Source organism: Antechinus flavipes, chromosome X, assembly GCF_016432865.1.
Source record: "Antechinus flavipes isolate AdamAnt ecotype Samford, QLD, Australia chromosome X, AdamAnt_v2, whole genome shotgun sequence".
In the NCBI taxonomy this organism is placed as follows: domain Eukaryota; kingdom Metazoa; phylum Chordata; class Mammalia; order Dasyuromorphia; family Dasyuridae; genus Antechinus; species Antechinus flavipes.
In genome coordinates, this window is record NC_067404.1 from 67932498 (window position 1) to 67957940 (window position 25443).

A 25443-nucleotide genomic window follows, 5' to 3' on the forward strand; every position below is an offset into this window, starting at 1 on the left:
TTAACCAGCAACAAATCATTTTGATGGTACTTGTTTTGTGGTGTAGTTGGAGATCTGGTACCTCCAGGCTCCCTACATCCCTGGTTTGTTGATTATTCCCGTTGACTTTGATTTCTCAATGCAAATGTATTTCTTAATTGTTTACTATGTATAAAGCACCATACTAGGTGTGCCGGCTAGAGGCAAAAGGGAGACTGCATCTGCTTTCAAAAAGGGGAGCCCACGCTTGCAAGTCATGTGGAACCACAGTTCATGGATGGCTATGTCTTTTTGATAATGTCATCTCCACTGCCAAAAGTATAGCAGTTTCTGAGCTTGAATCACCAAGGATTTGGTGTAAGCCCACGAGGGGGAGGGCAGATGTGTTCCGCTCGGATTCTGCCAATTGTACCGTAACTTTCTCTCTGGGAGAACACTGAGATACCCAAGAGAGGAGCCCACGCCAGCTTGGTTATTAATAAATTTTATTAGCGGGATTAACTGAGGGAGTTCACCCCAAAGCGGTCAGTTGTCCTGGGTGGCAACAATACAGAGTTATACGGTGGATCCCCACGCTAACCCCAGCTTTGGTATTACAGAGAATCAGAACGATAGCGTGATGCCAGGATAGCTCAGGGGAGAGTGCAAGTTTTTTCCCAAGGGACAGTTAGAGTCGCTTTGGCCGTGGACCTTTTACTTTGGAGTCACGGGTCACTTTCCCATTCTGGTCCCTCCCTTTCCACTTTGGTGACAGGAATTTTCTTTGCTGTGTCTCTCCACGGATTCTGCCCGAGATGATGACTAAGGGCGCTGGGCTGTGGGCCTCGCCTGTGGCTCTTCTTCGGGACGCCTCGTCCGGTCGGTCTGCTCGCTCTCGCGTTAGTATTTGTCGGTCCCTTATGCATAAGAGTTGCTTCCCCGGATGGTCTGTGCTGGAAACAGAATGAATACCAGTATTATTGAGTAGATAGGAAAGCGAGAGAGGCTGCAAGAAATAAATGAATCTAGATGGTGGGTTCCGCCCACCCATAGGCAGTGAATTTTTGTAATTATTTCGACCTGCCTTAATTCATGTAAGTTTTTTAGTCGCATTCATCTAGTTCCTGTGAGCGTCGGTGGCTAGATTGTCAGGTATTTTGTAGTTGGATCTCTTCCTGCCGAGTTTCATCATCTGTAAACAGAAATCTTACGGATTTCTCTGTGTTTTATAGGATGCTTCTTTGCTCGGCTTGCTTCGATTCAATGTCAGTCGAGTCTAGGGAATCTCTCAACTATATTGCATCATCTGCAACAAGCGGGAATCTTGTTTCTTCTTCTAGTGTGCCTACGCCTCTTCTGGTTTGAGCTTGTGTTCTTCTCATTTTTAATGGAATTATCTCGACTTTATCTTATTACACAGAAGCGTTGCTCTCGGCTCCCTAGTGTTTTTAAGAGAACGGGAGTTAGATTTTCTCCAACCATTCTGGGCATAATTCAGACTTGGTTAAACTGTATTTTGTTTGCATAGTCATGTGTATATTGTTCAGTTTTCCTGTCAGAAAAGACTGTCCACATCTTTGGGCTTTAAGTTCACATGAAAATCTCCTGCTATTACTTTGTTAGAAATAGGTTGAAGTTTTCCGTTCATTGGTCATGGTTCCTTTAAGTACAATCTAGTTTGCTGATTTCTAGGTATTGCATATTCTGTTTGAGACTCACGGGATGTGTATTTCTTGTCTCTCATTTGGTCAAGGAGTCTCCCCCGGGCTGCCAAAGCTATTGGCTCTTTTGTTTATGTGACAGGATAGTTCACAATTAGATACTCCCTTGCGACTTATTGGCAGACATTTTCGAACGGAAAGCTTGCTGGCTACTCCGATGATTTTCGGTCAGACGACTTTAATCAAGTAGTTGGTGTCTTTGAGTTGACCCACCGTGAGGCCATTTTCAGTTGTCTAGGGGGTCTCTCGTGGAAGAATCGTTTTATCGATTGGCTTTTTGGTCGTGGTTGTTTTTCATTATTGTCGAGTTTTGTCCGTGACTTAAAACAGACTAGGAGATGTCACAGTTGTAAGATTTCTCCCTTGCCCTTATGTCATAAGTTGAAATTTTGTACCTCTTCTCCCCCACCTCATTTTAAATATTATTTTGTCTACTAGCTCTTTGGTAGTGGACTCATGGCTGTCGTCGTTTTTTTGTGAAATGGCCAGATGTGACTCCAAATAAAGAGTGTGTGTCGGGGCGGGGGGGGATAGGGGGGAATGGCGAGCACAGAAATGATTTACTTTGGGCCAGGTTATTTCATTTGCTTATTTATTTCTATGTTTTTAAATAGAAATGGATGTAGTTACATTGTAGCAATCTTTTTCTTCTGTGGGAGGGGAGAGGGAGGGAGGCAGAGGGACGAGGGGGAGGGAGGAGAAAGAGAGGGAGGAGGAGGGAGGAGAGGGGAGGGAGGAGAGGAGAGGGGAGGGGAGGGGAGGGAAGAGAGGGAGGAGGAGAGGGAAAGGGAGGGAGGAGGGGAAGAGAGGGAGGGAAGGGATGGGGAAGGAAGAGAGGGGAGGGGAGGGGAGGGGAGGGAGGAGAGGGAGGGAGGGAGGGAGGAGAGGGAAGGGAGGAGAGGGAAGAGAGGGAGGAGAGGGAAGGGAGGGGAGAGAGGGAAGGGAGGGAGGGAAGGGAGGGAGGGGAGGGAGGGAGGGGAGGGAGGAGAGGGGAGGAAGGGAGGGAGGAGAGGGGAGGAAGGGAGGGAGGAGAGGGGAGGGAAGGAGGGAGGGGAGGAAGGGAGGGGAGGGGAGGGGAGGGAGGGAGGGGAGGGAGGAGGAGAAGGGAGAGGGAGGGAGGAGAGGGGAGGGAGGAGAGGGGAGGGAGGGAGGGAGGGGAGAGGGGGGGGGGGAGGGGAGGGGAGGGGAGGGGAGGGAGGAGGGGAGGGAGGGAAGGGAGGGAGGGAGGGAGAGGGGGGGGGGGAGGGAGGAGGGGAGGGAGGAGGGAGGGAGGGAGGGGAGGGAGGAGGGGAGGGGAGGGGAGGGAGGAGGGAGGGAGGAGAGGGGGGGAGGGGAGGGGGAGGGAGAGGGGAGGGAGGGAGGAGAGGTATATAAGATAAAAGGTGCTATCATACAGAGTTCTCTTCCTTTTCCCTTCCCCCCTCCCTCCTCCCTCTCCTCCCTCCTCCTCCCCTCCCCCCTCCCTCCTCCCTTCCCCCCTCCTCCCCCCCTCCTCCCTTCCCTCCTCCCCCCTCTTCCCTCCCTCCTCCCCTCCCTCCTCTTCCCTCCCCTCCCCTTCTTCCTCCCTCCTCCCCTCCCTCCCCTCCCTCTCCTCCCTCCTCCCCTCCCCCCTCCCTCCTCCCCTCTTCCCTCCCCTCCCTTCCCTCCCCACCTTCCTTCCTTCCCTCCCCTTCTCCTCCCCTCCCTCCCCTTCTCCCCCTCCTCCCTTCCCTCCCTCTCCCTCTCCTCCCCTCCCCTTCTCCACCCTCCTCTAAATAATCTCCTCCCTCTCCTCCCTCTCCTTAACAATCTCATACTAAAGAATGATTGGGTGAAACAGTAAATCACAGACATAATTAATAACTTCACCCAAGAAAATGACAATAATAAGACAACATACCAAAATTTATGTGATGCAGCCAAAGCAGTAATAAGTCTACTTGCATAAAATAGAGAAAGAGAAGGTCACTGAATTGGGCTTGCAACTAAAAATGCTAGAAAAGGAACAAATTAAAAACCCCCGGTCAAACACTAAACTTGAAATTCTAAAAATAAAAGGAGAGATCAATAAAATTCAAAGTAAAAAAACTATTGAATTAATTAATAAAACTAAGAGTTGGTTCTATGAAAAAACCAACAAAATAGACAAACACTTAGTAAATCTGATTTAAAAAAGAAAAAAGGAAAATCAAATTGTTAGTCTTAAAAATGAAAAGGAAGAAGTTGCCACTAACGAAAAGGAAATTAGAACAATAATTAGGAGTGACTTTGCCCAACTTTATGCCAATAAATTTGATAACCTAAAGTGAAATGGATGACTACCTTCAAAAATATCGCTTGCCCAAGTAAATTGCTTTAACAGTCCCATTTTAGAAAAAGAACTAGAACAAGCTATTAATCAACTCCCTAAGAAAAAACCCCCAGGACCAGATGGATTTAGAGGTGAATTCTACCAAACATTTAAAGAACAATTAACTCCAATGTTATGTAAACTATTTGAAAAGATAGGGATGGAAGGAATCCTACCAGATTCCTTTTATGACACAGACATGGTACTGATACCTAAACCAAGTACATTGAAAACAGAGAAAGAAAATTATAGACCAATCTCCCTAATGAATATTGATGCTAAAATCTGAAATAAAATATTAGCAAAAACACTACAGAAAATGATCTCCAGGATAATACACCATGACCAAGTAGGATTTATACCAGGAATGCAGGGCTGGTTCAATATTAGGAAAACTATTAGCATAATCGACTCTATCAATAACCAAACTAACAAAAATCATATGATTATCTCAATAGATGCAGAAAAAGCATTTGATAAAATCCAACATTCATTCCTAATAAAAACACTTGAGAGTATAGGAATAATGGACTTTTCCTTAAAATAATCAGTGGCATCCATTTAAAATCAAACATCATATGTAATGGGGTTAAACTAAATCCTTTCCCAATAAGATCAGAAGTGAAACAAGGGTGCCCACTATCACCATTATTATTCAATATTGTATTAGAAACGCTAGCTTTGGCAATAAGAGTCGAGAAAGATATTAAAGGAATTAGATTAGGTAACGAGGAAACCAAATGATCACTCTTTGCAGATGATATCATGGTATACTTAGAGAAGCCCAGAGATTCTACTAAAAAGCTATTAGAAATAATCCACAACTTTAGCAAAGTTGCAGGATACAAAATAATCCAACAGTTAGAGTTACAAAGAGAAATTCCATTTAAAGTAACTACCGATAATTTAAAATATTTAGGAATCTATCTGCCAAGGGAAAATCAGAAACTTTATGAGCAAAACTACAAAACACTTTCCACACAAATAAAGTCAGATCTAACCAACTGGAAAAATATTAAATGCTCTTGGATAGGGCGAGCAAATATAATAAAGATGACAATACTACCTAAATTAATCTATTTATTTAGTGCAATCAGACTCCCAAAAAATTATTTTGATGACCTAGAATAAATAACAACAAAGTTCATATGAAAAAACAAAAGGTCAAGAATTTCAAGGGAACTAATGAAAAAAAAAAATCAAATGAAGGTGGCCTCGCTGTACCAGATCTAAAATTATATTAGAAAGCAGCGGTTACCAAAACCATCTGGTATTGGCTAAGAAATAGACTAGTTGATCAATGGAATAGGTTAGGTTCAAAGGACAAAACCAGTCAATAACTTTAATAACCTAGTGTTTGACAAATCCAAAGACCCCAGTTTTTGGGATAAGAATTCACTGTTTGACAAAAACTGCTGGGAACATTGGAAATTAGTATGGCAGAAACTAGGCATGGACCCACACTTAACACCGTACACCAAGATAAGGTCAAAATGGGTTTGTGACCTAGGCATAAAGAATGAGATGATAAATAAATTAGAAGAGCATAGGATAGTTTACCTCTCAGACCTGTGAAAGAGGAAGGAATTTGTGACCAAAGAAGCACTAGAGATCATTATTGATCACAAAATAGAAAATTTTGATTAAATTCAAAAGCTTTTGTACAAACAAAACTAATGCAGACAAGATTAGAAGGGAAGCAATAAACTTGGAAAACATTTTTACAGTCAAAGGTTCTGATAAAGGCCTCATTTCCAAAATATATAGAGAATTGACTCTAATTTATAAGAAATCAAACCATTCTCCAATTGATAAATGGTCAAAGAATACGAACAGACAATTCTCAGACAAAGAAATTGAAACTATTTCTAGCCATAGGAAAAGATGCTCCAAATCATTATTAATCAGAGAAATGCAAATTAAGGCAACTCTGAGATACCACTACATACCTGTCAGACTGGCTAGAATGACAGGGAAAGATAATGTGTAATGTTGGAGGAGACGTGGGAAAACAGGGACACTGAGGTATTGTTCGTGGAGTTGTGAACGAATCCAGCCATTCTGGAGAGCGGTTTGGAACTATGCTCAAAAAGTTATCAAACTGTACATACCCTTTGATCCAGCAGTGTTTCTACTGGACTTATATCCCAAAGAGATACTAAAGAAGGGAAAGGGACCTGTATGTGCCAAAATGTTTGTGGCAGCCCTCTTGGTAGTGGCCAGAAACTGGAAACTGAGTGGATGCCCATCAATTGGAGAATGGCCGAATAAATTGTGGTATATGAATGTTATGGAATATTATCGTTCTGTAAGAAATGACCAGCGGGCTGATTTCAGAAAGGCCTGGAGAGACTTACATGAACTGATGCTGAGTGAAATGAGCAGGACCAGGAGATCATTATATACCTCAACAACACCACCACTATATGATGATCAATATTGATGGACGGGGCCCTCTTCAACAACGAGATGAACCAAATCAGTTCAGTAGAACAGTAATGAACTGAACCAGCTACACCCAGCGAAAGAACTCTGGGAGTTGACTATGAACTACATACATAGAATTCCCAATCCCTCTATTTTTGTCCGCCTGCATTTTTGATTTCCTTCACAGGCTAATTGTACACTATTTCAAAGTCCAATTCTTTTTGTGCAGCAAAATAACTCTTTGGACATGTATACTTATATTGTATTTAACTTATACTTTAACATATTGAACATGTATTGGTTACCTGCCATCTGGGGGAAGGGGTCGAGGGAAGGAGGGGAAAAATTGGAATAAAAGGTTTTGCAATTATCAATGCTGAAAAATTATCCATGCATATATCTTGTAAATAAAAAGCTATAATACTAAAAAAAGAAAAAACACCAAGAAAAACCAAATTGGACAACTTTAACTGGGCCATGCATCTAGAACCTGTTAGGCAGAACAATGGGTAGGACTCTGGACCTGGAATAAGAAATATCTCAATTCAAATCTAGCCTCAGATAGTTATTGGCCATGTGATCCTGGGTAAGGCAATTTCTTAATGTATCTATTTCTTCTCTATGTAACCGGAATATTAATAGCATGTACCTCCCAGAGTTGCAAGAATTAAATGAGACTATATTTGTAAAGTGCTTTTGCAAAACTTAGTAAATCATCTACGTGTATGTGTGTGTAGGCTTCTTATCATCATTATGCAATATAATCTAATAATTTACAGGTGTAGTACTATATTAAACAACCCAATAACATTCATTTAAAGGAGCCCAAATCCAAAACATCATGGACAATAATGAATAAAAGAAGGGAATAAGACTTCTAGTCTTCAAATTATATGATAAAGCAGTTACTGCCAAAATCCTATCATACTGGTTGAAAGAAACGGGAAAAATATCATAAAACATAGGGAAGATTTTGCTTTTAATTAATCCAGTGTGCACTATAGCCTTAAAACTAGATGACCTGGAAGAACAGTCCCTACTTGATAAGAATTTTTCCAGGAATTCCGAAGTAGATGGGGAGGAATTAGGTTTGAAATGGTTCTAACTTTTCTACCTGTACTTGTTGACATTTTCTGTCCTTCAGATGCCTCTGGCAATTAAAGCCATTTGCACTCCAGCTCCTCTGCACCCTTTCAGCCTTACACACCACTTCCTTTAATGCCCTCTCTAAAACAGCCATGATGACCTCTATGCAGGTCCTGAGATGGAACATTCTGTCTGCCACCTTGGCAGTGGTTCTCTTCCAGGTCTGTTATGTTCCCGTGTACCTTTTGAGCTTCCTTCAAGAGTTGGCTCAAATCTCCCTTTCTGTGGTACTGAGCTAAGAGATTTGAAAATAGATACTAACGTTCTCTCAGACACGCTGGTTGCCCTATTCTTCAGTCTTCCCAACTCGCGTGCCCTGTGTTTGCCCAGGCCCCCTCCGTCACTCGCATAAACAGCCAGACCCTGGATCTCGCTAGGATTCGAACTCTGCAATCAAACACTGGAATTCCTCTGTCCTCCGAAAACGTTTATTCCTTCTTATTCTGCCATCCAAGACCCTCTTTTCTTCCTGCTGTGGCTTACCACAAAGCAGCTAATGACTACCCAACCCTCCATTTGGAAGTCCCTTGCTCCCTTGTGCCATCACGGCTCATGGTTTGCCCAAACCCCACCTGGATGATTTTCACCATCAACCTCCATCCTGTCTCCCCTTCCTTGCCGAATGGAATTGGAGGGAATCCTAGAACCCTGGGGCCAGGTCTTCTCCAAGTGCAATTATCTACCATACCCGGGGTTCCTACTACGGACAGTGAAACTGAAAGGCAGAATTAAGGGACTAACTTGATGTGGAAGACAGGCAGTTCAAAGGAGACCTTGAACCAAGAACAGACGATTAGACCAGGGGAGCTGAAGCACACAAAAGGAGAACCAAGTGTATTCTAAAGACATTAGTATTTCTGATTTCCTTCACATCTCCAAAGAAGGGCCAGAGTGAAAACGAGCAGTTTTCTTGATCCCTCTACTGGCCAAAGCATCTTTCTTGCCATAATTACCTAATCTTTTTTTTTTCCATCAGATTTCTGACTTCATTGGTTTTAAGGGCTCCGTCTGAGGAATTGCCACTCCCGCTGGAGATCAGCAGATCCCATATTCTTCTAGCTATCTAGTGCGTGTGGCCTCAGCAGTGTAACAGACACTCTTGAGGGGAAGGATCTATTCCTATTTGGCTTTGTGTATCCGGGGCTTTCTTTAGCATCTGGCATGTGAGAGACAGTTGGAAAATACTTGACCCATTGATTGATAGGATGTGTAGACAGAGCCACAGCTCAGTTTGCTCATCCTTTCATATTCCCTAATGTGGCACTAATGTTGGAATACTTGAGCTAGCTTTCCTCTCTAATCTATTGAAAAAGGTTAGAAACTGCCATTTTGAAAACTCAGTGAGAAGAAATTGATTCCACAAAGTTTAAGCCCCTCTTTTTTTTTTTTTTTTAAACTACGAGGGATGACACACTAAGAAAGCTTCCAACTTCTCCCTTACGGGGCTAATAAAGTCCTATGACACATCTGAGCAACACAATGAAATAAAGGTAGAAGTTCGTAATTTGATTATTAACGCCTCTCTTACAATAATATGCTAAATGACTGTGTAAATTATTGAGTTTATATGAAAGAAATCTAATTGCCATAACAGGTAGAAAATAGTAATTCTGAATAATGGGTGTTTAAAAAGTAATTTCATTTTAAAAAAGTACATGCTGAGAGTTGCAGATCGTGAAACTGAATCGGGAACAAGGAGAAACTGATTAAATATTTAAAAAGAGGGTTTTCTTTGCATTATGGTACAAATGAGATCTCAGATTGTCATAACAATGTGACAGGATTCTTGTATGATCTACAGTCTTATAAGTAACATGACATAATTTATGACTGTCATTTTGCCCTTTGATCTGAAACAGTAAACAGCTATTGTACCCATCTGGTAAATCTCGTTAAAGAAAAAATATCAGATCCTAACATTCATTTTGAAATATGTTCCGCACATCATTAGCACAACAACATCCCATTAGGAAGTCTTCATTTTTATCACTGATGACATTTGTTTTAGAACACTTATTCACAAGATTAAAAAAAATACACCGAGGAAAAAAAGACAGAACGTTCACCATGGAGAGACTGGTACCACTGAATCTGAAAGCCCCCGGGGAAACTGCCTCCTTCCAGGGGAGGCTAGCTACATCTAACAGTTACACATCACAGAATGAAATTCAGGAGCAAGAGGGAAAAGATACCCGATCTCCAACTCATCCCATTTATGAAAGGACGATACGGCGGCCCAAGTCGAGGCCTTAAGCCAGCTTCTCCATCGTCTCCTCCATCTACGGTGGGGAACACCGGGCCCGTGAAATCATTTGGTCTCGCCCTGCCAAGGTGACCGCGGTTCCAGCCATCTCATTGAGGGTGAGGTAATTAAATGTTTGACCAAATCTATATAGCAGGCTCATTCTTAAGCTGCTAATTTTGTATAGTCTGCAAATGATGTTATAGATACTCAAATGGCCCTTGGCAGAAAAAAGTTCCCCACCTCTGATGTCCGTGAAGAGTGATGGGTGATAACGAGTGTCAAACCACCCAGAAGGATCCAAGCTCCTACAGTGAGGGTGGACCTCAGAACTGACCTAGGCCATCTCTCACATGACAGAAGAGGAGCCTGAGGCTCAGACAGTGGGAATGAGGAATGGCAGAGCCATGATTCCATCGTGAACGAGTAATTTTTTGCTTCAAGTCCCATTCTTTTATTAGAGAATCAAACGTATTGCTAAAGAATTGGAAGATACCTGACAGGCCAAACTGATTATTCATCTAAAAAGACAGCATTTAGCTTCTTAAGTGTCATATGTTCAATTTTACATTTTATGGTTTCTTAAAAATAAATGTTAGCCGATACCCAGATAGCCAGTCACCACAGGCAAATTTTCTCTTGCCTGAAAGTCATCAGCCTGAGATCTTTTAGCCATGTTAGTGTCCCAGTTCATTAACTTTTATTTGGGAGTTTCTCATATAAAAAAGCAATGAGAAGATTCTCTTCTGAGTATCAAAGACATTTTTAGGGACCAGAAAAGATAGTTACCTCTCTATCAGACTTTCCAGGAGAACGTTAAGTGGACCGACCGCGTGGTGTCAAGAAGCCGACCACATAACAAATGGGATCCTCCAACAAAACAGCTCTAACCACTTTTGTGATCTTTGTCATCCTAGGAAGTCATAGATATCAAGAGAATTAGAGTCACTTTGACTCCAAATTGATATGTGGTCACTCTTGGAGGTTTTCTGGAGATTTCTTTCCCTTCCTCCCTCTTTACCTTTGTCTTTTCTCCTTTCCCCCTTTGCTCTTCTCTTTCTCCTACCTCCTCCTGTCTTGTTCAGTTCTTATCTCACAATGTGCTCATAAACATTGCAGACTCCAGGGGAGGGACTGTCTCTGAAGAGGACTTTGCTTTAGTTGCTGGGGATTCCCCCATCTACAATCACCCATGGGTGCAGGGATATGAGAAGCTCATGTCCAGCCCTTTTCTCCTTTCCACCACTGTGGTTTGCCTCCCACTGTCAACATGTCTCGTGTGACAACAAGGCTGCCCTTGCACAATGACTCCTTTTAGGACAGCACAAATGCACCGGCTGGCTGAGATGTGCCGGTAGGCATACCTGACCGGACTAGACGATTGGGGAACATGACCAAGAGAACACCGTAAATATTAACAGAGACTTAGCTCTTCTCGGCAATCCGATGATTGGAGAATTCCAGATCATCCAGAAGCCTGGTGGAAAATGCAGTCATCCTCCAGAGAAAGAACCATGGAGTCTGAATGGAGATGAAAGCATACTATTTATACTTTTTGGTTTTGGATTTTTCTCTCTCATAGTTTTTCCCTGTCATTCCGATTTGCCTTTAACAATGTGATTAACGTGGAAATGCATATCATACGATTGCACGTGTATAACCTACATCAGATCATTTGCCATTTTTTTCTCTCTCTGTCCTTCCATTCCCCAAGATGGCGATCAAAAATCTCATAAAAGTAAATGTTGAAAACTATCTTTACACGTAATTGGAAAAAACAATACTAGGAAGTGCTAGATAAAAGTCTATGTCTGCTCGCATGACACATGGAGATAGGTTTTATGTGATTGATTGCACATACATAGCCTGTATCAAATTGTGAACCTTCTCAATAAGGGAGAAGGGGAAAAAGGTAAAAAAAAAAAAAAATCAGAACTCAAATTTTTAAAAATTGAATAAAAATTGTGGATATATGTAATTAGTGAAGACTAAAATAGTAATGGTCTCCAGTCTCTTCCAGAGCCTCTATCCCCTTCCAACTCTATCTTCCAAGGACCAGTTACCAGACTATCTCAGAAGCCTGCTGGACTAAAATCAGGTAGAAGTAACCCAACCAAGTTAAATGTGTTCATTCCAGACTAAGAAGGACACATTCCCAACATCCCATTTTGGACACCGACTGACCGTGCGGCCCTATCCAAGTAATCTAACCTCTCGGTGCCTCAAACGACACCACCAGATGCCAAGTTGCAGAGAAGAGGCTCCTCTGCACAGCTCCAGGGAATTTCTCACTGAAGTCATTGCACTAAATGCTAACATGATCATGTTTCCCTCAGATGCAGCCACGGAGAAAGAAGACTGTATCTGGAATTAGTAGGACCACTGTTCACATCCTAGCTTTACTAGTTAGAATTTGGGTACTTTAAACAAGTCACTTAACTTCTCTAGCTTTAGTTTTCTTTCTAAAAAAAGATGGGTATAGAATTGCATGACTAAAACCTCTTTCAGTTCTCAATCTTTGATCTTATGATCTAAAAAAAATATCCAAAGTCTGTAAAAAACAATATGGGAAAGCAGTAAGTCCCGCACACAGAAAGGCCAAAGTAAAGTTATTACATTAGCCAGCCTTCTGGCTAATTTAAGAAATACATACAATAAAACATAGCTAATATTAATATGTGGGTTTCTGAATCAATGTGCCACTGCCATGGGACTGTACCATTGGGAGAACCCATTTCTACTGGAGTCTGACACCACTGTTCTAGTCCTTGGGGCCTGGAGTTAGGCATTTCCCTTGAGGCATCTGGGAAGGCCATTAGAGAAAAGGATGACACGGGTGACTGTGTCAAGGCCATTCTGGTTTTCCTTATGGAATAAGAAGAAGAGGCGAGCAGCAGGCCGCACTCTCTGATGGTTTGACTTTTGGGTCCTCACATCCTCCTGCTAGCTCGTCACCTCCATGATGGCAGGAAGTGTGTTCTCTTATTTGCTCCATCTAGGAGCTCTATGTTTGTTAATTTGTTAATAAATGCCACGATTCTGAGCCAAAGAGGAGTCATTCGTTTTGTAAATTCAAGGGTGCTTTGGGATGTGATTTTTAAGTTCACGTCATTATTGGTGTCCATGGCCCTTTATCATCATGGCAAAGCTCAATGATTAGAGTTTTTAGATGAGAGAGGCTTTTGTTTATCTAATTACAGAAGCCCTGAAATCCTGCCACCCATATGCTGCAGTCTAAGGGTCACCTTACACATCAAAGCAAATTAGACTACAATAGTGATGTCCAACTCCAGTAGAAACAGAGGCCCCTAAATGGTCCCTAAGGATCCTGGCAGTAACATATTGACTCAGAAAACTACAAAGTAACAGTATCTGAGCTTCACTGGATCTATTTATTAAATATTTTCCTAGTACATGTTAATCTAGTTCGGGGCACAGTCAAGAGCGTTGGAGGCCGTTCGCTCCTCGGCAGTGTCTTTCTTACCTTTGCCATATATAATTTCAAAGTTCCATCATGGCCTTCTAAAGCTCGATGTTTTACACTTCAGTAAAAGGAAGAGGAAAAGGACAGCCAAGTCCTCTTTTCCTTTCCACCCGTCAAAAGCCGACAGAGGTCATCCCCATGTTGTTCCACTTGGGAGTCCTTCAGGAAACCCACTTAAGCATCTATAATTGCTCTGGGTCCCACAAGAGAGGCTTAATCAAATCATTTTCTGTACTTTGCAATCTAGTTTTATTCACACACATGTGAGATTTCTTGATGTTATTTATCACTGCACTCACCTGTTGGTAATGAGGTACAATCCCAAAGAAGAGGGTAATGTCATTTTTTTGTCAAGATGTCTAATGTCATTTGCATTCTTCTCCAGTACAAAGACACCTTACTAGTGTTCATTTTATTTTGACGAATAAATCAAGGTGAATTTTTACAGGTCCTGGGCTTGACCCATTTTTACCATATTAGCATATTTGTGCATCTCACATACGCATATGCAGGATACACAGATAAACAAAGGAAAGGGGTGTGTGTGTGTGTACCTTACTTATATTTTACAAACCATTTGCCTTAGTAATTTCTACTGACAGGAATCTTTAGTAACTGAAACCATGGTCCTAGCCTAAGGTGCGATTTCTGACAGCCTGTCGTGACTCACTTTTTTCAGTGACTGCTTGGCATCCGGAGGCCATGTGGCCTCCGTCTCAGACCATGTTCTCCAAAGAAACGAACGGAATGGGAAACTTACCATTTGGAAATTCCCGAACAGACCATTCAACTTTCTCACCACATGAATTTTATACTCCTGAGAACAACACTCTGAGCTGAAGAAGGGATCAGATTTTAATTAGTTTGTCCACCATTAACAGAGAGAAACCCATCAAAACAAGCCAGCAACTCAAGCAGAAACCTCTTACTTTAGCCATTTAAATGAGAAAACCTGTTCTCATTAGACCTAACCAAGTGAAGATGGCAATTCACTTCCAGTCCCACTCTTGCCATCTACCTTTGAGGCCCTTTCTTGACCAATTAAGAGATCCCTTGATTCAATTTGAAATATATATATGTCCAATGTGAGGAGGGAAATGATTCTAGTTGAGATAACACTTTTCTGCTCTGTTGATTTTTCTGTATAGTTCTCATTTCTCAAAAGTGCCTGTATTTTAACAAACTCCTGAGGAAACAGAAAAGCATTATAAATGTAATCTGCCACCTGCTCCTACCATGGAAAATGTAGTTATCTGACCACTTAAAGGGTTAAGGGAAAAGAAATACTCAGGTATCATATTCTTTGTGAAAAGGCAAACAAAAGCAAAGCTTAAAAGAGAAGACATCAAATTTCAATCCTTATGAATGGTATTAAAAGAAAGTGGGGAAAAAAAAAGAATGGAAACAAGAGAATCTTTTTTTTTTTTAATTACTCTAATGACTTCCAAGTCCGATATAAAAAAGTATTACTGAATAGTACAGACAACAAAGTCTTCAGCAGTCAACCTGGTTGGGAATTTAGTATAGCTGAAACAAGAGAGGAGCTTGAATGAAGTCTGATGGAATTTTAAGCTGCTGTTTGAATCTGATTTGTCAAGTGTCAATAAAAAAAAAAAAATGTCACAAGTGTCATTTCCAAAGCAGATGTGCAGTACACACTGGAAAGCAGTAGCTCCCAATCATTCTGTAGAACAGCCATCTTTGGAACATCCCCAAATGCTATGGATCCCACCTATGTTATTTATATCCACGCACTGCCAAAACACATATTGACACAAAAAGCTACTTTGACTGCAGGAAACCTTTTACGGGAATTTGTATTTCACGAACAACATCAGCTTTTACACACATTTGAAAAAATAGCCCGATATTTATGTGAGAAATGTTATTCGGTTGAAAGCAGATACTTGGGCTTATTTCTAAAGGTAAAAGGCCCCTTGCACTAATACTATTGTCTCCTTCCCTCCTGCTCCCACACCACCTCCAGTTCTTAGCCCACAGGCTAAGACTACTGAAGGAAAAGATTGAAAATTCTCATGTATTATATACATCTAGACCCCCAGGAACCCCCAAAGCCTTAATCCAGCTCTGGGTCCCTCTCATTCCTCCTTCATTCACTTGTTGTACATTTACAGCCAAAAGGAGCGTGTGGGGATGAGAGAAAGGAGAGGGGATGATCCCAGTAAACTCAGATTGCAGAGCAACCACATCAGGTTACCAGCATTCAGCTCAGTTCCATTAAGCAGACATTCATCAAGTACTACCTACACACTGGGCATTGGAAGAGACTCATGATCGTCACAGACAAAAAAGAACAATTTCTGCTCTCAGGAAACTTCTACTCTCTGAAACAGGAAAGAACACAATGGACACAACTAAGGTAATAGAAAGTAAATGCAAAATAATTTAAGTGCAAGGGACTTTGAAAAACAGAAGAATCTGGATGCTGTAGATCAGTAACTCAGGAAACAGTTTCCCAGAATTGGGGAAATGAAGAGATACCGATCAAGTGCCAAAAAGAAAGGACATTCCAAAATTAAAAACTGCCTATTAATACTAAATCTACAGAGACAAAAGGAGGATTTCTACAAGGTGCCTCAAGAAAAAAAAAAAAAACAACATTTACCAAGGAAATAAGGTTTAAATAGTATTATTTACAAGAAGCCCAGGCCATAAATCCAAAATTATCTACCTAGTAAATCTCAACATGCTTTAACAGACTTCAAAAAGTTTACAGAGATGTATCCATTTGTGGAACCCTTCCTACAAAACAAACAAACAACCAACCTCCACAAGGATAAGTATTTAAAAACAACCGAGTTTTAAGAACAATTCTAACATAAGGTGAGGACTTCTGGAGGATGATCAAGGGGCGGTATTACCGCTATAGGTCAGCTCCTATCTTTGAAAAAGGAAAGTCTTAAGTTCAGATAAGAATCTGCACCTGTGAAAGAGACCCACATGTGTACAAACGTTTGTGGCAGCCCTTTCTGTAGTGGCAAGTAAGTGGATGCCCATCAGTTGGGGAATGGCTGAATAAGTTCTGGTATCTGAATGCTATGGAATATTGTTTTATAACAACTGACCAGCAGGAGGATTTCAGAGAGGCCTGGGGAGACTTGATACCTAAGTTCTGAACTGAAACCTAATTTCATCACAATTAGTTCTTCTTTCCTGCTTTCTTTTGAAAGTTTTTTGGTACATTCCCCCCACCCGCAATTTCATTTTGCCATTACATTCTCTCAAAATTCTATTTTTCTAAACCATTTCAAAGTACAAAAAATGAGGTATCAGGAGCTGATGCTGAGTGAAATGAACAGATCCAGAAGATCATTGTACACAGTAACAACAAGATTATGCGATGATCAATTCTGCTGGACGTGGCTCTTTTCAACAAGGAGGTGATTGATGCCAGCCCCAATGATCTTGTGATGAAGAGAGCCATGTACATGAAGCAAGAGGGCTGTGGGGGCTGAGTGTGGATCACAACATAACATACTCTATTTGATGTTGCTTGCTTGCATTTTATTTTCTTTCTCCTTTTTTATCTTTTTGATCTCATTTTTCTTGTGCAGCAAGATAATTATATAGAAATATGTATGCATATATTGGATTTAAAAATATTTTACCATGTTTAACATATATTGGATCATTTTCCATCTAGGGGAGGGAGTGCAGGGAAAGAGAGAAAATTGGAACACAAGGTTTTGCAAGGGTTAAAGTTGAAAAATTATGCATGCTTATGGTTTTGAAAATTAAAAAGCTTTAATAAAAATTTAAAAAAAAGAATTTGCACTTCTTCTGGGTCATTTTTCATTCATTCCTGATTTTTTTGTGAACCCATTTGAGGTTTTCTTAGCAAAAATACTTCAAGAGTTTGCCATTTCCTTCTCCAGCTCATTTCATAGATGAGGAAATTGAGGGAAACAAGGTTAATTAGCTTTCCCTGGGTCACAAAGATAGGAAGGCCAGACTTGAATTCACAGAGATGAGTCTTCCAGACTTCTGACCCAGCATTCTAAGCAGTGAGTCACCTAGCCGCCCTCGTTTGAACCTAGGGCCTCTCATTCCAAATCCAACACTCTTGCCATCTCATCATGACACTTCTTGCAACGAAGCATGAGGATCTTATCTGAGCTAAGCAAGGGAAAGGTGGAGGGAAAGAGTTCTGTGTAGAAATTCAGTTATTAAAATAGTGAACCCAGCCAGTAACAGGTAAGATGAGTGTGTGTGCCTGAGGTGGGGAAGGGAGGTAGTGGGACACGACAAAAGATAGAATGCCGGAGGGGATTTCTGTAAGCAAAATCAAATAGAGAGGGGTCATCACCAAACCAGTGAAAAGATGGCCAGATGCAGAGAGACCCTCCACAATCTCATCTAGTCCAAGTAAAGGACAACAATCGGGACTGGGATCAGACAGTACCAAATAGAACATGTGGGGACAAAGAAAGAAATATTCTAATAACATGGATTGGGGACCAAACAGACATAACCAGCATAACTGTAAATGTGAATAGGATGAACTTGCCCCCAAAAGCAGGAAAGTGACAGAATGGATAAGGAAGCTAAAAGCAAACATGGTACAATCAGCCAAAAAGAGATACATTATATACCGGGGGATCCTAGTCAGAATCAATTAGATTATCTTATGAAACCTTACTGATAATTCTGGAAAACAAGTTGGAATTACATAAAAAGTCACTAAGTTATTTTTATAAAACAAGAGCACTTGGAGTATCCTAAGAAAGTCAAAGCCCAATTAAAAGTTCTATTGATAGAGAAAAAACATGGTAGGCAAGAAATAAAGGCCATTTCCATTAATCAATGGAATATTTAGGGAACCAATAAACTAACTGGTATAGTAACAAAATATTATTGTGCAATAAGAAAAAACAAATATGAAGAATGAGAAATTTGGGAAGACATGTGTGAACTGGTACAGAATGATACAGGGAGAACCCAACGAAAACATACAGATTGATGCATATAATGCAAAATATAAGAAAAAATCAAAAATCTCATCAATAAAATTAATTGTGGCTTCCAGAGAGAACACACAGACATTAATTTGTAAATTCTAAATTGAGAGAAATATAATTTTGGGAGAATGTAATGACAAAGTGAAATGGGGGGGGGGGGGGGGCGGAGGGGAATGCACCAAAAAAAACTTTTAGAAGGAAGCAGGAAAGAAGAAATAATCGAGATCAAATTAGGTATCAGTGCAAAAATACTAAAAACTTTCAAAGAAAATACAACAATATATCACACAAGCATGTCCATAGTGTAATGGAAAGAGCACCCGATTTGTAGTCAGAGAAAATGGGTGCAAATCCTAGTTTTATCACTTTGGAGCTCTGTGACGTTTGGCAAGTTACAACTCTGGAATCTGAAGGAGGTCCTTGGCTTTCGAATTTAACACTTGCCACTGCAGGAAGGAGAGTTCTTGCTTTCTTAACCCTAAGCAGCATTAAAAATGGAATGAGAATAATTTAATATAAGGACAATAATATTATGTATCACTAACAAGAAAAATCCAAGCTGTATTATCAGATTCAGAGGGAGCTAATAGAACAAAGTACTTGATTATGCTAGCATTAGAAGTAGTGAAATAGAATAGGAAATCTTCCCATAATATCATGCAAATATGTATATCAAGTCACAAGCTCATATTCAATATGATGGAGATAGACTAGAGGCCTTCAACTTTTTTTTCCCCGAGACAAATGGGGTGAAGTGACTTGCCCAGGGCCACACAGTGAAGAAGTGTTAAGTGTCTGAGGCTAGATTTGAATTCAAGTCCTCCTGACTTCAGGGATGTTGCTCTATCCATTGTGTCACCTAGCTGCCCCGGAGGCCTTCATCTTTGAAGAAATGTGAAACACGGGTGTCTACTGTGGGCATTCCTACAGAATACATTTTTTGATAGGTCAACAAAGAAATCAGTGGAATTCTAACTGACCCCGAAGAAGGTAAAATCTCTACTTGAAAACGTCTTGATGATATGTCTTGAAAACCCACAAAATCCATAATAACAAGAGGTAACATGATTTTCATAAAATTGGGGCTCCCAAATAAACTCAAAAAATCCATCTGCATGTACCATGATCAAAAAACGATAGAATCTGCTCAAAACAAATACCCCTTATGATGACAAAAATCTGTCAAAAAGTTGCTTTGGGCATCTATTTATGAAGGTATACTACATAGAAGTCCGTCTACAAAGAACTTCTTTCAAATTAATTTGACAAAAATCAAAGAAAAAACCAATCGCTTGCAATTTTAGAGAGGAAAAAATCCATAAGCAAAGCCAGATTACAGAGGGTGACCTCAAAGAATGGTCCACACTTGTAAGAACGGTGTCAGGGAAAGTAAAAAGAAGCTGAAATTGGCAGGAAAGCTGAGGAGTGTGATGACCGCGCTAGCACCCAGGACACCTCAGAATCCGCCGGAGTCAGGATAAGCAAAAGTCCTCAGTCTTTATTCTTGGTCTTTAGACACGGATTGAACAGGATGGAAGGAGAATCTCCACAACTGCCTTCTCCCTCGTCTACTGCAAAGAATGCTAGAGAGGCTAGTCTTACTCTACCCCCTCGTCCCTCCTACAATCCTCTGTATACACCAATCATTGAGCCATCACAGGAGAGTGGAAAAGACCATTTTCCAAGTATATGCCCATAGAGTATTGTCCAATCGGTAGTTAGCCTCAAGTGCTCGGCAGTCCTGACCTCAGTGCATCGACTCAATAGTTTCCGACCTCTACAAAGGAGAACCAAAAAGACATTGTGTTTGGTTTTTGATATACGGATGGGGGGAGAAGGAGGGTCACAGAAGTGATGGTTCTACTGTCCAGGGTCAATTGGATTATTATGACACACCAAGCAGAAGAAGCTCTGAACCGGAGATGATAGAACCAAAAATCTAATAGAAAGTGAATAGCCAAAATGAATAAGGAGCCAGGAAAGCAACCTCCAGCCCTTGCTAACTTTGAGTCTCCTGGTTCTTCAAGCACATGCTTTGGAAACAAAACGTCCAGGAAATGGACTTGCTTCCCACTCACAGGGAGAGTTCCCAGGGCAAGGAAAACAGGGAAAGTTCCTTGGACTAGGAGAATGCCAAATACTCCAGTTTTCTCAAAAAAGAAAGAGAACAGAGCTATGGCAACATCAAGTAAATGTAATTGGGAGAAATAAAGTCTTACACTTCGATTCCAAAATTCAACTGCATAAGTTGAAGGCAAGAAGGACATAAATATATAGCAGTTGCTTTGGGAAAGGATATCTTGTTTTTAAAGGATGATAAACTCATTATGAGTGACTCGTGTAAGATAATGATTTAGTAAAGAGGAATTAAGTAGGTACAGTTGATAATAGAGAGCTAGACCTGGATTAAAGGAAGACATTTACTGTGACCTGGGACAACTCACTTGACTTTACTGTGCCTCAATTTCCACAACTGTAAATTATGCAAGGCAAACTTACTAGCTTTTAAGATCCCTTCTTTAAGACTATGATCCTATGAAAAGTCAATGTCTGACTATGTGCACAGAAATAGCACTTTAAATGCACTGAGGAAACCAGGTAGGTGCAGAGGAGAGAGTGTTGGACTTGGAGTCAAGGTGACCATTGTCGATTGGAGTTCTGTTGCGCACACTTACACCTAGGGACACCACTAAACCTTTCTGGATTTGGATCTCAGTTTCCTTATCTGCAAACTTGTACCTTGCTCACAGGATCTCTTTGATGACCGAATGTAATACCGTTCAAAAAACACTTTGCAAATCTAAGAGCACTACCTAAATACTAGCTGTTATTATTATCCTTAGTGGAGAATGTTAGGGAGTGACTATGTTCAGACCACATCTACAGCAGCGTGTTTGAGGAAGGACACCAGCAAGCTGGAGGGTGTCCAGAGAAAGGCAACAAGAAGGCTGAGGTGGGCCTTAAGTTCATGGCATGTGAAGATACTTCAAAGGTTTGGGAGAGTACACAATACAGGCCATACTCTGTGTTCCCATGTCTGAAGGACTTTCACATGGAAGAGGAATCAACTTTTCCCAGTCCCAGTGACCAGAACTAGGAGCCGGAAGTGAAAGAAAGTAAAGTTGGGTGTGATTGGGGAAGGGGGAGGCAAACGGCACCTACAACAAAACCGACTCCCTGACAATAAGAGCTGTTCCTGTGTTAGCTCTCAGTGTTACCTACCTATTCCAGTCCATCCCCCGCCCCGGGACCCGAACACACACATACAAAAGCCTGACTTTTACTCTGCCTTCCTCACACAGTACTCCCATGAGACAAACCATTTCAGTTGGGTTTCAGTTGTGCCAGGTCACCCCCTTCTCCGTGTACTTACTAGGCAGCGGTATTAGGATGGGTCTAACTTTCCTGTTCAAGCGCTGGCAATGAGGCTTCTTTGCTGAACTTGTGCTTCTTGAGATTCACCTGCAACTGGGTCTGTCAGGGAGAGCAAAATGAGAAAAAAACATCAAGGAGGAAAAAGAAAATCAAATAAAGCAACCGTTATACCCAGATCTCAGATTTAGAGCCCTGAAGATAAAACCTGGCTAGTTCCCAAAAAGGAGAGCTACAAAGTAGAAAGCATAGTAATCAAGCCCACTGAATCTAAAAGATCAGGGTTTGTTAAACTTACACATAAGAACTGGGGAATAGAAGGCTTTCTTCCACAGAAACTTCTGGGGTCATTGTGGGACTGTATGGCCCAAAGCTTTTTTTTTTTTTTTTTTTTTTTTTAAAGAAAGGGAGGGTGATCTTACTAGATATACCCAACCCAACCAACTTTAACCCAGTAATGTATTTTTATGAGCAATTTTTTTTATTTTTCAGTTACTATTTTCTCTGCCCAAATCCTTTATATTTCTTACCATATATAAAATGACAGTAAAATATGTAAGTCTATTACGTAATTAGTATTATTTTCTCTATTGTTTGAGGACAAGTAAGAGAGTACGTATCACTATAGCAGAGTGCCTGCTGCCTTGGGGAGCGGGGAGGTAAGAGAGAGGGAGAAAAAGTCTTACAAAAATGAATGTTGGAAAGTCCCTTTCCATGTATTTGGAAAAGAAAATACGATTGAAAAGTTGATAAAAAGAACTTGAGCACTGCCCAAAGGCTCTCTTTGAATTTCAAAAAAGGTGGCATTTAAAAGTATTTTTACAAATCATACAGACCTGGAAGAAACCTGTCTCAACTCTCGAAAAGGGGGGCCTTTTTTAATCCATCAAATAGGAAAAACAATCCTCGGCATAAAATTTGATGGTATTGATTTTAAAAAGATAAAAGGATTTTTCACAACAAATGCAGTATCTTTTCAAATAAAAATAAACAAATGATGAAAATACGGGTCTAAATATATCTGTCTAAAATCCAGCATCTAGGAGGGAGTGATAATGCATACTCTGAAGTAGTCCCAAGGACCAAAGAGAAACTGGCTGTAGCCAGACAAAAACTTCTTCAGATTCTCTAATAGAGAAATGCATATCAAGGCAATTTTAAGATACCTTTCAGATACATTCAAAACACAAAAACACACAAAAATGAAACCCAAGATGGTTGGGCTGGGGGAAGGTAGGTTCTTTGTTAGTGGTGCTGTAAAATGCCAAAAACCTCCCGGTGAAAAGTCTAGCATTACGCGTTAAGAATAAATAAAGGCAATCCCTCATCATCCTTTTGGACCGAATGATTTCAGTGCTAGGACTCCATCCCTTAAGCATCACTGAAAGGGGGAAGATGACGTATCTATGTAAAGCTATTCTCTTTGAAATTGCAAAAAGAAAAACTCAGAAGTGCCTAATTGCTCAACAACAGACAGGCTATTCATAAAATAGAATATTATGGTATGACACAATGATAATGATGAACTATACATAGAAATATGGAAAAATTTATATAAGGAGGTGCCAGAGAAGGAAACTGAGGAAACCAGAGCTGTACCACACTGACATCTATCCACACATATACATTTCAGAAAGGGAGCCAGAAAAAAAAAAGCTGTTTGCTTATTATTTTTTGTTGCTGTTAATTCTGATTGCGTCTACGAGTTAAAACCCAAATATAACAATCAAAGAACCGGCAACCCTCTAACATTTCCACACCACCAAACTCCAGAGAGGCTGGAACACACCATTCACCAAACCCTCTTTGCAGTTCCTTTGCTTCATTTTTTGCTTATTCACTTCACCTGGAACTCTTTTCTTCCTCTATGTCCAACTGTGAAAATGAACTTGATCTAAAAAAAGGATCCACATACGCAACAAGGTTTGTGGTATCCCTATTTGTAGGGGCAAGGACGTGGAAAGTGAATGGCCACCCATCAGTTGGAGAATGGCTGAATAAGTTATGGTATATGAATGTAATGGAGTATTATTGTTCTGTAAGAACTATCAGCAGGATGAATACAGAAAGGTCTAGAGAGACTTACACGAACTGATGCCGAGTGAAATGAGCAGGACCAGGAGATCATTGTACATAATAACAAGACATGACGATCTATTTAACATGTATGGGACTACCTGCCATCTGGGGGAGAAGGTGGGGGGAAAGAGGGAAAAGTTAGAACAGAAGGTTTTACAAGGGTCAATGCTGAAAAATTACCCATGCATATATCTTGTAAATAAAAAGCTATAATAATAAAAATAAAAGATTTTATGATGATCAACTGTGATGGACAGCTCTTCTCAACAATGAGACGATTCAGGCCAGTTTCAGTGGTCTTGTGATGGAGAGAGGATCGTGGGGACTGATGGTGGATCACAACATAGCATTGTCCCCTTTTTTGTCGTTGGCTGGCTTGGTTTTTTCTATTTGATCGGATTTTTCTTGTGCGGCACGATAAATGTGTGTAATGCCGAAGAAACTGAACAAGATAGAGATTAGAAAGTATTTAATAGTTTATTAAATGGGAGAGATATACTGGAACCAAATGGATCCATGATTTGGTCCCAGGGCTGAATGAGACTATCGTCTCCAAGAATCCAGCCAACAATGTGAGTTCTCAATGACATATATACACGTGCCTCAGACACAGGGGGTAGACTGAGGCAGGGGCAGAGTCAGGGTGCCAAGAGTGGGAATGGGACTCTGACAGGGTAGGATGAGCCACATGGAGCGGGGGATGATATAATTAGGGGGAGGCACCCCAGAGATGGGGAGAGGCATCTTGATAAGAGAGTATTCTTATTCTAATAGCATTCTGATATTTTAAAACATAAGATCTTTTATCCTTATCAAGTATTCTGATAAAGAGGGAGGGGAGGTTTTGCAGAACCAGGGAAACCGAGGCAGGACAATAAAAGGGAACTGTGGCGTAACATGTGGAAATAGGCTTACAAGAGTAACATAGGTTTAACCTAATTTGGATAACCCAGGGGAGGGTAAGATAGGGAAGGAGAGTGAAAAATGTGGCACATAAGGTTTTACAAGGGTGAATGTTGAAATCTGTCTTGGTATGTGTTTTGAAAAATAAAAAGCTATTATTAAAAACAAGAAAATGTCCTTGATCCTTCAAAGGCCATCTCTTCCATGAATGCTTCACTATCCCCCAATATACAGTTAGCTATCTTTCTTCTGTCTTTCTATCATATTGTGGACTGTTTTTATACATAATACTCAATTTATATCCACACTTTTGTTTTTTGTTTTTTGTTTTTTAATTTAAAATTCATTCTCAAGGCACTATGCTAGGCACTGGAAATTCAGAGGTAAAGATATTTTGCCTTAAATTATAGACAGTCGGCTATCAGCTGGGTATGTCCCTTATCTGCCTTATCTGTCTCTGATTCAAAATGTGCATCTAATTTCACTATCCCTTCACATTGGGTCATCTCCCTTTAGGCCCACTCATAGCTGCCAACATCCTTTCTACAATATGGTTTCCAATGCAGACATAAGGAGATACACTTGTGGTTTATGCTGACATTTCTTGCTTTGTTAATAAAAAGGTTTGTTCAATTAGGCTATAAGTAGGATGGGGAAAGGAGAAAAACTGTATACTCACTCATCCTCTCCCTCCCCTCTTTCCCTCTTTTTCTCTCTCTCCCTCTCTCCTCCTCTCCCTCCCTCTCTCTTCCTTTCCCTCCTTCTCTCCTCCTCTCCCTCCCTCTCTCTTCCTTTCCCTCCTT

The 25443-nt window shown here is 40.7% G+C and overlaps 1 long non-coding RNA gene across 1 annotated transcript in view; it reads right to left on the reverse strand.

Moving 5' to 3' along the window:
* Positions 1 to 476: 476 nt before the first annotated feature.
* LOC127543209 (uncharacterized) overlaps positions 477 to 25443 on the reverse strand; it is a 154548-nt gene continuing 129581 nt past the window's right edge. The window contains exons 2-3 of the long non-coding RNA XR_007949156.1: positions 21660 to 21760; positions 477 to 911 (exon numbers count right to left, since the gene is read on the reverse strand). This is a non-coding gene — a long non-coding RNA (uncharacterized LOC127543209). The remainder of the gene's footprint in view (positions 912 to 21659; positions 21761 to 25443) is intronic.